At 39.7% G+C, this 15,633-nt stretch overlaps 1 protein-coding gene across 1 annotated transcript in view; it reads left to right on the top strand.

Annotated features, from left to right (window-relative positions):
• Positions 1–15,633, top strand: part of PAX5 (paired box 5) — a 278,836-nt gene that overhangs the window by 140,973 nt on the left and 122,230 nt on the right. The gene's annotated exons all lie outside the window — the stretch shown is intronic.

Raw genomic sequence — 15,633 nt, 5'->3', positions numbered from 1 at the left:
CCTATGTTTGCAGTTATTCAGTTATGATTAGGATATTTTCTTACCAGTTTTATGTTTTATGTTTTAGGTTATTGTGAATCCCAGTGTTTAGGTTGGGGTTTAATTTCGAAAATATGTCTACTAACAAATACCTGTTTGGGTGGTAGTTCTTAAAATGTAGTTTGAAAGAAGTGGTGATGTTTTCCTTGTTTTTCTTATTAACTAATGTTTTTAGGACTGTCATCCTTCAAGTTGTGTAGTATGATTGAAAATTGTTCTACATGAATACTTCAGCTGTAGGTTTAGAATACCCAGAGTACTCTGGTTTATTATTTGGATGATGTTAAGTACTTTGTTCAAAGTTAACCCCATAGCCTTGCTTCAGGTAGTGTTTAGATCATCGTGCATTATTACAGCTTTGTCCTCTGGCATTACTTACAATTTGATGCTGATACTGTAGTTCAAATTTAGTGGTGTGTTTTGTCTGGGGAGGGAAAAATATGCTGATTGAAAGTTGAAGATTTTTAAATTTAACAGTCACCAATCACTACGAAGAACGAAACCAGGACATTAAAGAACTCCCATTTGGATGATCATATAAGTAGAGTGCAGAGGAGCATGTTGGCAGTGGAGCCATCTATTTCTCACAGAGGAGATCACTTTGACTTAAAAGATGATCTTCTGTACCAAACATTTCTTCTAGGCTAGACTCTTACTATATGTACTAATGATTCATTCCTGGTGCTTTATCTTAAAAAACAAAAAACAAAAAAAAAACTATTGTTCTGTTGCAATTTCATTTGCAAAACTTCAGAACATATAAAAAATTATAATTTTTAAAAATAAACTTAAGAGATAGATATGACAAAAGGTGTGCATACCGGAATGAACTGCATAGATATTCAATTAAAGAATTTAATGAAGAAAATTACTGTATTCCTGGGGGCATCAGAATTCGATCCAACATTTTCAAATCAAGATACTCTAAGGAAATTTAAAGAAACCTAAACAGAAAAGGCCTTTAGACTGGGACTTATTAACATTTTATATGATTATTTTACTTTTCTCTCTGGCTATTCCTCATTGCTACACAGCTAATTCTCTGGAACATTACACATTAACTTATTTTGTTCTTTGTTTATCATAGCACTCTAAATAATTGTACTTGTTTCATGAGTTTCACTAGTGGTCAGTTGTCCTTGTGTACTAAATTGCACTCTCCATTACTTGTATGCATTACTTGTATGCATTGCAGGAATCTAGTGGTATAAAATAAACTTAATTTACTAAAAATGAATTAATGTCAAAGCAAGAATCTACAGGAGGGTTTCTAGAACCTGGCATCAGCATGCCGGTAAGTTTCAGTGCTCTGTGGGGCAACTCTCCTTCTGGAGGCTACAGAGTAATTATACTTTAGATTATATCAGCAGAACAAGCAGAATGGCATTTGTCAGTCACATTGTTGCATGATCTTTGGTGCAGATGCACCGTTTTTAAAACCTTCATAACTCCATCCATGTGAATGAGTCCCAAGGTATGTCTTATGTTAATTTGTACTCAGAAGGCTTCTGCTCCTATTGTTCTGGTTTAACAATTAATTTGCAGTAAGAACTCTCTGTAACAGGTACAATGGAAAAGACTTTCTATATTGGCTTTCTTTTAAATACAGTCTAAATTTATTCAAACTAAATTAGATACTCTTTCATTCATCAATAACTTGTCTGTTAGCCACTGGTGTCAGTAATATTATAATTAACTTATTATTGAGAAGTCACTTTTTTGCCACCGCTAACAATTGTGTAGTGCTCTTTATGTTACATGTCGCCCCAAAAATAGCTATGATACATATTTTGCTGCAATAGAAAAAAATCCACAATTATAAAGCAAAATACATGCCATAGTTACTGTACATTATTTTAATTAGCTGAATCAAATGAGTCATGCTGCTGTACAGTTCACAAAAGTAACAGTGAAAATTGGGCTATAAAATTCCATGCATGTAGATGAAAAAAGTTTAACATAACAGATAATGATCTGCTCTCTTTAACCCTGATGTACCCTCTGGGAAAGAGCCAAAGTACTGCAGCTCTGTAATGGCCATTTATCTTAGAACAGTAGACCCTCAAATGACCTGTGGCTTTTATGACCCATATTTGATGATCATTAGACACAGCTAAATACTGTACCTTTCACTTTTATAATACCACAGAGGTGATTGTGCTTTATGAGGTAATATCTATTTTGTGCGCTAAACAAACATTTCATACAGTAGTAGCAGCTCAATAGCTCTTATTTATATATCATGTAATGGGTAGCAAAGACAAAGCTCTCTCTGTGGAAAAGGTCTATATATATATATATATATATATATATATATATAAAACTCTCATACATCATAATACGTAATATCTATCTATCTATTTGTCATCTATCTATCTAAATATCTATCTATCTATCTATCTATCTATCTATCTATCTATCTATCTATCTATCTATTCTCAACATGTATTCCATATCTATCTATCTATCTATCTATCTATCTATCTATCTATCTATCTATCTATCTATCTATCTATCCATCTATTCCATGTTTATCTATCTATCTATCTATCTATCTATCTATCTATCTATCTATCTATCTATCTATCTATCTGTCTGTCTGTCTGTCTGTCTGTCTGTCTGTCTGTCTATCTAACTCATTTATCTGTGTCTCTCTGTATCTCTTTATCATTCAGGACTTACCGTGTGCAACTCCACGGCTTAACGCCCAATGCGGTTCAATCATTTGGCAATTTCTGCATATGTTAAGCTCATAATTTAAGTACCCAGAGCTATTGAATTACTCCATGCAGAAAGCCCCAGGCATTACACATAGTGCCCCCTATGGGTATACAGAGCAGGGTAGCAGGCAGTAATTGAATAGATCAGGGCAGAGCTGGAGCCTGCTAATTGAATCTGCACCTGTATCTGCTGCTGAATCTGGAAAATATAAACACAACCTAGATTAATATTTACACATATTACACATATTTATATATAACAAACCTCTGTGCAAAAAAAGTAACACTACCAAAACTTCTTTCATAATATGAAAGTGTGTACTACACATATATCATCAAAGAAATACATACTAGTATTGTTAATAATTCAGTTATCGATACATAAGGGTTTTTTCAATGCATATCTATTCTTTCTATTTACCTTACTCTGCCTCTTTTACCCTTGCTTATTTAATGGATGTCTTTTGTTGTCTGAATAATGAATCACTCAACAGCTTCAATGTATTTAATTGAGATTTGTTTTTGCTGCCCTGTTGTTCATTTGTTCCCAGAATGATATAAATTGGAATTAAATTGCACAGCTTAAGATAAATAAGACATTGTAATAGGCTACATATGGTGAAATTTGGACATGCAATATTGACTAGTTTATCTGATTGCAATTTTCCTCATTTTCTCATAGCTATAACAAACATATTAGCAATATGTTTCATTTAAAATTACACTTATTGTTTGTCTGATATTTACTTATGTTTTCTTTAAGGTCAAACTTTTTGATTGGATTGGAAAAGAGTATAGATGCTGTACTTTTCATCTCTTTCCAATCAAGTTCCATCTTCTTTCTGTAATCATTTACCAAGTATGAATTGTAAATATTACTAAAATACTGACATTACTTGATGATTTGGTCAAGGCCATGGTCCCCGTTGACCTTTAACTACCAGCCACAACTCTAAAACATTAATCTAAGCATGCAGAGAAATATGAAAGAAAACAACAGGGCTAAATAATATTCTTTCAAGGCCTCTCTAGTCACATGGATATGTTCTGGGCCTCACTGCACCTGGCATCATGGTGTCAAGTGCTTTCTACATCCATGCCTGTTCCTGACCAACCTGTGCCTATAATACAAATTCCTTTTTGTAGGGGTGATCCACAGACTACTTTCGTCAACAACTATTTAATTCACATTGGAGTACAACCTTTGAATTTTCTGTATGAATGAACTAAAGTAGCTTTCATCATCTTATTAAAAGGTCTAGGCTTTTGGGGGGAATTCAGTTCTGGAAACAGGGTGCAAATTGACATTGCCGTGGTGTTTAAACACCGGCAATGGCACCCCATTTCTCACCCTCAGTCCGGCTGTCCAAATTCCAAATTCACACAAAAGTGCTTGCTTATCTATGGGCAGCTAACACTTGTGTTTCTGTGAGTTCGGGCTGCCATACAGCACAGCTACTGATGTGCTGATTCAGCCAGGTGAATGGAGTCACCAACAATTAAATTCTTGTGAGAAAAGAGTATCCATCTACTATCTAATACTTCTGCTTTTATATCTGCATTTGATAACGTCTTTGATGAACGTGGCTAAACCTCCTCATAACCTGCCAGTCTAATGCATCTAAAACAGGGCACAATGACTGTAGGTCAATTTACCTTTCCTCAAAATTGGGATGCAACAATGAGGCTTTAGCTGCACCTTTTGGCAAAGTGTCTCAGAATGATTCAATGATTGCCTGGAATTTCTGGAAAAAAGGATATTTTCAGTTACCTAGACTTACAAGAGAGCATATGTTTGCATAAGAATTATTATGTAACAATATGTTTTCAGTGTAAATGGCATCAGCATTACCACTGTTGTAACAATGTCTTAATCATTTGCATCATTATAAGTAAAGTGTTTATTCCAGAACACCCCAGAAGGGGTGTGAGCAGAAATCCACTAGTTGGACTTAACAGTGTCCTGAATTGAATAGCCATGGGACCTCCTTTCCGGCGCTATTCAAAAAGCATTGAATTGAATTGACCACAATAAGTTTGGAGGGGTGGAGCAAGATTGGGCAGTAGTAGAGTGTCAGGATCAAGGGTGGGTATTTTATGGATTACTTGCAAACCCTTCTTACAGGTAGAAGTTGTAGTCTCCAGTTTTATGCAGGAGCTTTAATGCTTCTTTCCTTCTGAATAAACCCAGGATATACATGACAATGACATTTATCACTTAACTACGACTATCTAAAGGTTGTTCAGGTAATTGGATCCTAATAAGTAATTTTTTTAAAATCTTTTTTATCATCAGGACTTTAGTGTACTCAAATCTTTGCTAACATCTTCATCTAGGAAATTATCTGAGATATATGTACAAATTGTGGCCTTGTTTTAGAGAACTTTTTGTAAGAAATTAGGATTCATATACAATATTTCTTCTGCCTATCATCCACAAATAAATGGCAAAACTGAAAGCAATAACCAAATTACATAGTAACATAGTAACTAAGAGGAAAAGTGACTGATTGCGCTATTTCTCCAGGTGCGTATATGAATAAAAACACGTGTTTTTCACTTCTCTGGTGTTTATTTTAGTACAAACGTTATATCTCATACAACAATATAATAAAAAATTAAGTATGCATACTCATTAGGGGCACATTCTAAAAAATTATTTTATAATAATAAAAATAATGATATTTCTCTGTTTTAGACATCCAGTGCTCAAATCTATCAGAGACAATTAATAGTTACACTCCTGGATTAAAATGCAACATAATTTATGTATCCACAACGTTTAAACGGTGATTTTCCAAGGTGAAAACTCAGTTCTCTGTTTAAAGACACAGTTTCCACAACATTGAATATTGCTTATCTTCGTTGTATTAGAACTCAGTCTTTAGCATAGGACCACAGTTCTCATTCATATAATTGCAAAGTCCATGGACTGACAGTTTCTAAATTGAGCCGCTTACCACCGTGTCCGTGGATGCAGACGTGATGGGGAGATCCTCGCCGTGCACAGCGATGCTGGTTTGCTTTCCTTCTCCCCGTCCGTCCTCCGTGGTGGTAGCGGTGCTGGATGGTTTCTAACCCTCAACGTGAGTGGGGCCGCTTGTATGTGGACAATTTTCAGAATAGACTCTCCACCTTGCTAGCCGCGTCTCCTTTGATTGCAGTTCAGCTGGAGCGGCAGGTGTGTAGGAGGTCTCGTTGGTTGTCCTTAGCTCCCAATCCGGCAGGGTTGATCCCAAACAATATCGATGATCACTTGGCAGGGTGAAAGGCAATTCTCTAACGCGTTTCGCACACAGGTGCTTCCTCAAAGAGTCACTCTTTGAGGAAGCACCTGTGTGCGAAACGCGTTAGAGAATTGCCTTTCACCCTGCCAAGTGATCATCGATATTGTTTGGGATCAACCCTGCCGGATTGGGAGCTAAGGACAACCAACGAGACCTCCTACACACCTGCCGCTCCAGCTGAACTGCAATCAAAGGAGACGCGGCTAGCAAGGTGGAGAGTCTATTCTGAAAATTGTCCACATACAAGCGGCCCCACTCACGTTGAGGGTTAGAAACCATCCAGCACCGCTACCACCACGGAGGACGGACGGGGAGAAGGAAAGCAAACCAGCATCGCTGTGCACGGCGAGGATCTCCCCATCACGTCTGCATCCACGGACACGGTGGTAAGCGGCTCAATTTAGAAACTGTCAGTCCATGGACTTTGCAATTATATGAATGAGAACTGTGGTCCTATGCTAAAGACTGAGTTCTAATACAACGAAGATAAGCAATATTCAATGTTGTGGAAACTGTGTCTTTAAACAGAGAACTGAATTTTCACCTTGGAAAATCACCGTTTAAACGTTGTGGATACATAAATTATGTTGCATTTTAATCCAGGAGTGTAACTATTAATTGTCTCTGATAGATTTGAGCACTGGATGTCTAAAACAGAGAAATATCGGCCCTCATTCCGAGTTGTTCGCTCGGTATTTTTCATCGCATCGCAGTGAGAATTCTCTTAGTGCGCATGCGTAATGTTCGCACTGCGCATGCGTCAAGTAACTTTACTAAGAAGAAAGTAATTTTACTCACGGCTTTTTCGTCGCTCCGGAGAACGCATTGTGATTGACAGGAAATGGGTGTTACTGGGCGGATGTACGGCGTTTTAGGGGCGTGTGGCAGGAAACGCTACCGTTTCCGGAAAAAACGCAGGCGTGTCTGGAGAAACGGTGGGAGTGCTTGGGCGAACGCTGGGTGTGTTTATGACGTCAGCCGGGACCGAAAAGCACTGAATTGATCGCACAGGCAGAGTAAGTCTGGAGTTACTCAGAAACTGCTAACTCGGTTTTGATCGCAATATTGCGAATACATCGGTCGCACATTTAAGATGTTTAGATTCACTCCCAGTAGGCGGCGGCTTAGCGTGTGTAACTCTGCTATAATCGCCTTGCGAGCGAACAACTCGGAATGAGGGCCATCATTATTTTTATTATTATAAAATAATTTTTTAGAATGTGCCCCTAATGAGTATGCATACTTAATTTTTTATTATATTGTTGTATGAGATATAACGTTTGTACTAAAATAAACACCAGAGAAGTGAAAAACACGTGTTTTTATTCATATACGCACCTGGAGAAATAGCGCAATCAGTCACTTTTCCTCTTTTTTCTTGTGTAGCTTCTTGATCAGTGTTTTGATCAAGTTTTAGCTGTACGTACACAGGTACAGCTGGACAAAGATTGCAGCTCTAAATTTATAAATCTCAAATTAAGAGTAAATAATACAATTAACAAATTAGCGCCTGGATCAGGGTTGTTTTTTCTAACATAGTAACTAAGGTTGAAAAAAAGACAATTGTCCATCGAGTTCAACCTATTTGTGGTCTCCTATGCAGTCTTATTATAGAATTATTTTTATGTTAGGATTAGTTATATTAACTATAATGCGTGCCTACGCACCATAACCCTGAATATATTTATCCAATAGGAATTTATCTAACCCATTCTTAAAGGTGTTGACTGAGTCCGCAGTTACTACTCTCTCAGGCAGGGAATTCCAAACACGTATTGTCCTTACTGTGAAAAAACCTTTTCGCCTCAATGTGTGGAAACTCCTTTCCTCTAACCTAAGCAAGTGACCACGTGTACTCTGTGCTGATCTTATAGAAAACAGGTCCCTCCCAAGCTCTGTGTATTGACCCCTTATATATTTGTAGATGTTGATCATGTCCCCTCTTAGTCTCCTCTTTTCCAATGTAAACATGCCTAGCCTTGCAAGCCTTTCCTCGTATTCCAGCATCTCCATGCCCTTGATTAGTTTGGTCGCCCGCCTCTGAACCTTTTCTAGCTCCAGGATATCCTTTTTGTAATATGGTGCCCAAAACTGCACACAGTATTCAAGATGAGTCCTCACTAGTGATTATATAATGGGAATATAATACTCTCGTCCCTTGCATCAATTCCCCGTTTTATGCATGCTAATATCTTATTAGCCTTCTTTGCTGCACTCCTACTTTGGGTACTGCTGCTTAATTTGTTATCTATGTGAACCCCTAAGTCTTTTTCCAGTACAGAATCCCCTAATATTACCCCATTTAGTATGTAGGTGTTATTTTTGGTCTTGCCCCCACAGTGCATTACCTTACACTTGTCTGTGTTGAATCTCATTCTCCATTTTGCTGCCCATGCTTCCAGTTTAGTAAAGTCATTCTGAAGAGACTCAGCACCCCCCTCCGTATTTATAACCTTACACAATTTGGTATCGTCTGCGAAAATTGATACCATGTTCTCTAGACCTACTGTTAGGTCGTTGATGAAAATGTTGAACAAAGTGGTCCAAGTACAGACCCTTGTGGCACACCACTTAGTACTTTAGTCCAATTTGTAAATGATCCATTGACCACAACGTGCTGCTCCCTATTATCTAACCAATTACTGTCCCAAGTGCATATTGTGCTCCCTAGTCCTATTTCTTGTAGCTTGTAGATAAGACGCATGTGTGGTACAGTGTCGAAAGCTTTGGCAAAGTCTAAAAAGATTATGTCCACCTCCTTACCATGATCCAGGTTCACACTTACTGTTTCATAAAAGCCAAGTAAGTTGGTCTGACATGATAGGTCCTTCACAAATCCATGTTGGTTCCTTTTAATGACCTTATTTGCTTCAAGGAACTTTTGAATACTGTCCCTTAGAATACCTTCCAATACTTTCCCCACTATAGATGTAAGACTAACTGGTCTATAATTACCTGGTTCAGCTTTGATCCCCTTTTTAAATATCGGCACTACCTCCGCTATACACCAGTCTTTGGGAACCATACCCGATTTAACCGAATCCATGAATATCTTGAAAAATATTTGGTGTCCTATATTTCTGTACACCTGAATGACTGGTCTGATTTGCTCGATAATAATCATACTTTTAACTCCATCTTTGTGGTACAAGGTACTCTTCCAAAACTTGTGGAGCCATCTGATTCTTCCTCTGAGGTACCAGCATCCCATATTATCACTATCAGGTCACTTTCCTGGTAATGTATGATTGCCATCACCTGTGGTGAAACACCTTTCTTATCAATTAACTAGCTCACCACAGGTGATGGCAATCATACATTACCAGGAAAGTCCAGGAACAGAGCATTTTCTCCCTCATGGAGAGGGTCAGTTAGGCAAGTATGGCACTCCCCATGAAAAAAAACTGATAACCACAGCCAGCTTTTAATGAAGAGTATTGATAAAGCTTAGTTTTCTACTGGAAATAACAAGCAGAATGTTCCTTCTTTTCAGTTTGCTCCTACATTGTTTTCTATTTTCTAGTTCCCAGCCAAGTGAATCCAGTTGCTTTTCATTTCAAATTGACACCTTTGAAAATATAGAATATTTTCCATATTTCCTTTTTAAAGCCTTTGATTATTAAAAACAACCCATTCCAAATTGTCCTACCAAAGCCTTTTACTGTTGATGATCAGTAAGAATCTATTGTCAAACATATTTTAGATTCCTTCAGTATCTGATAGAATAAAGGGACTGCATTCCTGAAATACATTACAATACTATTCATCTTCATCAAATTATCAAGATATGCTTAAAGCACATTTTGACATGATTTAAAAATAAATTCCATGTTTTTGGCAAACACATGTTATGTGTTGGATACAATTACAACGAACTGTGTGTAAGGCCCAGAAACTCTTGATTCCCTTCCCCTCTCTTCTTTTTCTTTGCTTTGTATCACAGAACCTGAGTGTTAGATCACTTACAGCTCTCACTAGACCATCAAGAGCATGGTTAGCATTTCTTTTCCTCTTTGGCCTTGCACATTGAGCTGGCTCTGTAGCTTTGTTTCCTGTGTGACAATACTGGCTACTGGGTTACTTTGTGCCGGAGGGGTGTGGTATACAAGTTAGACAATTAAAAGATAGACAGTCATTAGGTCGACACCATGTGGTCTACAGTCAAAAGTACGGCAGGGTCAAAAATCAGACAGTCAAAAGTCCTACAGGGTCAAAAGTCCAGCAGTCAAAAGGCCATCAGGGACAAAATGTCAGCAAAAAATATATTTTTTGAGTTATTTTGTGTTTTTAAAACTTTAAAAAAAAAAGATTTGTTCAAATTCGGCCCCACGCAGGCTCACTTCCCTCGCCACGCTTCAGGCTCTGTGACTCGCTCCGCTTCACTTGCCACAAGGTTACTAAAGGTAATATTTTGTGACTGGATAGTAAATGAAAAAAAAAAGCATGAAAAATCCCTAAAAAAAAGTGTCAACATTTTGACCCTGTTAACCTTTTGACTATGTCTGACTTTTGACCCTGTCAGACTTTTGACTGTCGACTGTCTATCTTTTAATGGCCTGTCTATCAACTGACTCCCGTGCCGGAACTGGGACACCATTCTACTAATGATTTGTGTGGGATACTAAAATAAAAATGCTTTTATTTGGAATAAATGACATTCTTTCAATGTTTTACCAATTCTTTTATTATAAGTTAACACATGGTAAAAATATTTCCTATTAAAATGTAAACAAAAAAGGGCGCTGTTCAGTAAGGCATGGAAGCTGCTGAAATGGGCACTGATGGCTTCCACACATTAACTACAGAAGGCAGCTTCTGCTCGCAGTCTGTGGAGCTTCAAACTGTATCTGCCTACTGTAATGCGCAATGCAAGCTGCCAACAGAAGCTCGCAGTTAATCGAATCTGCACCTTTGACTAAAATTTTGCATTACCAGTTTGACAACTCCAATATTTATAGACAAGCTACCGTAAGTAAAAAATCATTTAACCCTACTTGAACAGAATATATTTTTCAATTTTTAATGTTTAAATTATATACATGAATTATGCCTCAGAACATTTCACAAACTTTTTGTGGTCCTGCAAAATCTTTTTACAGTCAAATCTATTCTTCTGTTACTTTAATTGGTTTTACTGGTGAGACCGACAATTTTAATTGCTTGTTTTCTGTTCGGTCAATAAAAGACACGTCACTAATTGCCTTATACTGTCACACCTCACTTATTTCATGAACCTCACTAAGTAGTTTACGGGAAGGTGTTAACATTTATACTAGCTGGCCAAATGAGTTCTAGACTTACTATATGACATGTAATTGCAGAACAGCTCATTTATCCAATAATACTTTCTACTTGCCAACAAATCTTAATTACAATGTTTTTCAGTACTTCTCATTTACTTAGATAGTAAATGAGGTTTAGACACTACTATTAAATATTCTAGTAAAATCATGGACACACTGTATATATATTTAGTTGATATATATATATAGGGAACTAGCTGAATACCCGTGATTCGCTACGGAATTTAAAGAATAATGCCAATCTTTGTCAGGCCGCACCTCTGGGCTTCCATGGATTGATGCTGTCAAAATGCTGGTGCTGAGGAGAATAATCCGCCTCCTTCTCTGCCCCGTCCCGCCTCTGATGCTGTAAATGCTGGGATGACAGGCCAAGCTCCGCCCGCTATGTCAAAGGGCCATAGGTCTCCTTGCTTAGCTTCAAAACTAAAGCATGCCTCTGCCCCCACCCACGTGTGCCTCTGCCCCTACCCATGTGTACATCTGCCCTTACTCATAGGTGCCTCTGTTCCTACCCATATGCCCCAACCTGTGTGTGCCTCTTCCCCTACCCATGTGTGCCTCTATCCTTACCTGTGGGTGCCTCTGCCCCTACTTGTGTGTGCCTCTGCCACTATGTGTGGGTGCTTCTGCCTCTACCAATGTGTGCCTCTATCATTAGCTGTGGGTGCCTCTGCCCCTACCCGTGGGTGCCTCTGCCCTTACACGTGGATGCCTCTTCCCCTACCTGTGGGTGCCTGTGGGTGCCTCTGCCCTTACACGTGGATACCTCTTCCCCTACCTTTGGGTGCCTCTGCCCCTACCCATGTGTGCCTCTGATTAAATTGATCCAGCCATTCGAGAGTTATGCCGAAAACTGTTTTTTTACATATCACCCCCTTCCCACCCCCCCTTGCATTAAGGAGAGGTCATAGTTGATGAATCTATTGCACAAGGAGATGTGTAATATTTAAAATCAAGCCACATAAATTCCACACTTTATCAAATTTGGATTCCGCTTGTCTGAGAAGGTATGAATATTTCTTGTGAGCCATAGTGTTATTAACCAAGGATATCCACTGTTTAAATATTGGACCTTTTTAGGCCATCCAAGTACAGGCTATACATACTTAAGCCAGGCTACACATATTTACCACATATTGCTTAGCGTATCTGTCCAACCCATTTGAGTCAACTATGCTCAATAAGCATGCTTTTGTTAAAAATAGCCCTCCTCTGAACTCTAGTGGATGCAATAGTCCCTATCACTTGATTCCATAAACTTAGTTCCGTCCTGAAGACATTCCCAAGCTAGATGCAAAAAAGTACAAACAGTAGCACCACATTTAGGGCACTGCAAAGTGGCCCTGCCGACTAATTTAAGTAGACATATTGTGGTTATATACGGTAAACCCTTTGCAATAAAAACAACTGAATTTGTTGAAAACTAATGAATATTGTAGACACTCACGGGCACTCCAGTGCCATTTTCTACTCTTTTTCCTAAAGGGCACCCAAGTCAGTCTCCCACTTGGTTCTAAGATCCAACAATTCCTCTGAATGCAATGCACCCAAAAGAAACAAGTAAAAACTGGATAACAGTTTGCATGGATCTGTGGCCATTATATACTTTTTTTTTTAAAGAATCAGTACTAATAATTGGAGGACCCTCAGTAAACTGGACAGATAGAGCATGTATCAATTGTAGAAATCTGAAAAAATAAGCATTGGGAATATTGAATTAATGTTGCAATTGAGAGAATGACTTCAGTACCCCAAAAGAGTTTTTAATTGAGCCACTGAACCCTCTTCACGAATCCGCATAGCCTCTAGTTCTGTCAATACCTTAGAATGCCAAAGAGGTGTATCTGGATCTATGCCTCCTCTTCCAGTATCTTTGAAACATATTCCCATACTTGAAACACCTGGGATATAAGAGGACTGTACATTACAGTGCCATGTAGCCCCACTCCCTTTTTGGACTGCACCTCCGGCTGTACTGTGATTACAGGGATGATTAAAGACTTGAGGGCCTGAGAGGCAGGAGGGGCTGAAATAACTTGCCTCCTGTGCCCCCTCTTAATCTGGCTATGCCAGGTGCATCGTAGTACAATGAATAAACTGAAAGTAAACTACAGCTCCCAGCAGCCCTTGCTGCTGTTAGCTCCAGTAGCAAAGGTTGCTGGAAATTGTAGTTTATTTTCAGCTTCTTCACTGCACTGCACTGCGCCCGGCTCCTTATCAGGCTTTCTTTTCCCAGGCTGGTAAACTTTATAATTAACCTCCCCTACTTTTCTAGGCTTTCAAAGGTTTCTTGCAAAAAGTTTACTTTCTAAACAAGCACTCTGTCCCCAGGAGCAAAGACGTGCAACGGGTCATTGCGATTGTACATCCGCTGCTGTGCCTGTTGGCCTGTTCCAAGTGCTCTCTCACTATGGGCATCACTGCAGTAATCCTTTCCTGCATCTGAGAAACATGCTCAAAAACAGTTTTATAAGGACTTGGTTGCCCCTCCCATATCTCTTTTGCAGTATCCAGCAATTCCCTTGGTTGTCTCCCATACAACATATCAAAAGGTGAAAACCTTTTGGAGGATTGGGGAACCTCTTTTATGGCCAGCAATAAATAAGGTACTAAATAATCCCAATCTTTTCCATTTTTTCCCACCACTTTCTAGCATGTTTTTAACATTTTGTTAAACCTCTCCACTAAACCATCAGTCTGGGGGTGATACACAGAGGTTCTTAACTGAGTCATTTTAAACAGGCGGTATAATTCTTTCATGGTTTTTGACATAAATATGGTACCCTGATCAGCCAGGATTTCCTTAGGTATTCCCAATATGCTAAAGACATATACTAGTTCTCTAGCAATGGTCTTTGTTGATGTATTGCGCAATGGTATCGCTTCTGGGTATCTAATAGAGCAATCCAAAATCACCAAAATATATTGATGGTGCCAGGAAGATTTTATTAGAGGTCCAATCTTATCCATAGCTAGTCTATCAAACGGAACCTCAATAATGGGTAAAGGGACAAGCGGACTTTTAAAATGTGGCCTTGGAGCATAGTACTCACATTCAGGGCATGATGCACAATTTTCAGATATCTCTTTATGGACCCCAGACCACAAAAACTTCTGTAATAGTCTCTTAGTGTTTTTTTTTCTACCCTGGGTGACCTGCAATTATGTGACCATGAGCCAGGTCTAATAACGTACTTCTACAGTATATGCCATGGGGACTACCAGTTGTTCCACAATATCTTCCCCTTTCTTGGTCACCTGATACAAAAAAATGTAGGCGTACTGCCATGTAAGGAGATGACAACCTATAATCAGGGACTACTGGGTTTCTGTCAATCATTTTTACATTCTCTCTAGCCTTTACCAGAGTATGGTCATTTAACTGCTCTAAGGTAAAGGTCCCTTTTCTGACTTTAAGATCAGGCAGATGATCAACTGCTTCAACCACATTTTCTGTTTCAGTAGGGGGTACATCATTCCAGTGACGTGCGGTGAGGTCAGGGCCTGGGGAGGCACTGCAGCTAAACACCCCCCCCCCTGAAAAAAAAAGGGCAGTCCCCCCACACCACTAAAACCAGCACCAGGCAGAACCAGCCAGGGGGGATAATGCCATAGCAGGGGAGACACTCAGTGTGGGGTCCCCCTGCCATGCCATTAAACACCCCCCAAACCAGTCAGCCCAGGGCTGGAATTCCTCGGAAAGTGGGGGCCCCAAAAAATCTAAATGGGGTCCCCCCTCCCGAGCAACAACCAGCACTGGGCTGATAGCCCAGTGCTATGCCCCGCACCCCTGGTGGCGGTGGGTGCGGGGTTCATTGTATGTTCTGTTCTTTACAGGTGGCCTACAGATCCCAGCAAGCCTGCCCCAGCATGCTGGCACTTGGAGAACCACAAGTGCCAGCATGCCCGGACATAAAGGGCCCGCTGGCACCTGTAGTCCACCTGCAAAGAATAGTAATATTTTTCTTTACAGGTGGCCTACAGGTCCCAGCAAGCCTGCCCCAGCATGCTGGCACTTGGAGAACCACAAGTGCCAGCATGCCCGGACATAAAGGGCCCGCTGGCACCTGTAGTCCACCTGTAAAGAAAATATTGAAAAAAAACCACGACACATTCTTTAAAAAATCCTTTATTAAACTGGGTCTTCACCTGGGGGGCGGCGGCCTTTAAGCTCTTTTGCATGGCCGCCGCCTTCCCAGGGCTTCCGGCGTCTTCACCTTGGGGGGCGCCACCTCCCCAGGGCTTCTGGGGTCTTGCTCCGGCGTCTTCACCTGGTGGGCGGCG

The sequence above is a fragment of the Pseudophryne corroboree genome, chromosome 1, assembly GCF_028390025.1.
Source record: "Pseudophryne corroboree isolate aPseCor3 chromosome 1, aPseCor3.hap2, whole genome shotgun sequence".
NCBI classification, from domain to species: Eukaryota; Metazoa; Chordata; class Amphibia; order Anura; family Myobatrachidae; genus Pseudophryne; species Pseudophryne corroboree.
Note: the sequence above shows the minus strand (reverse complement) of the source record. Positions and strands in the feature narration are given on the sequence as shown.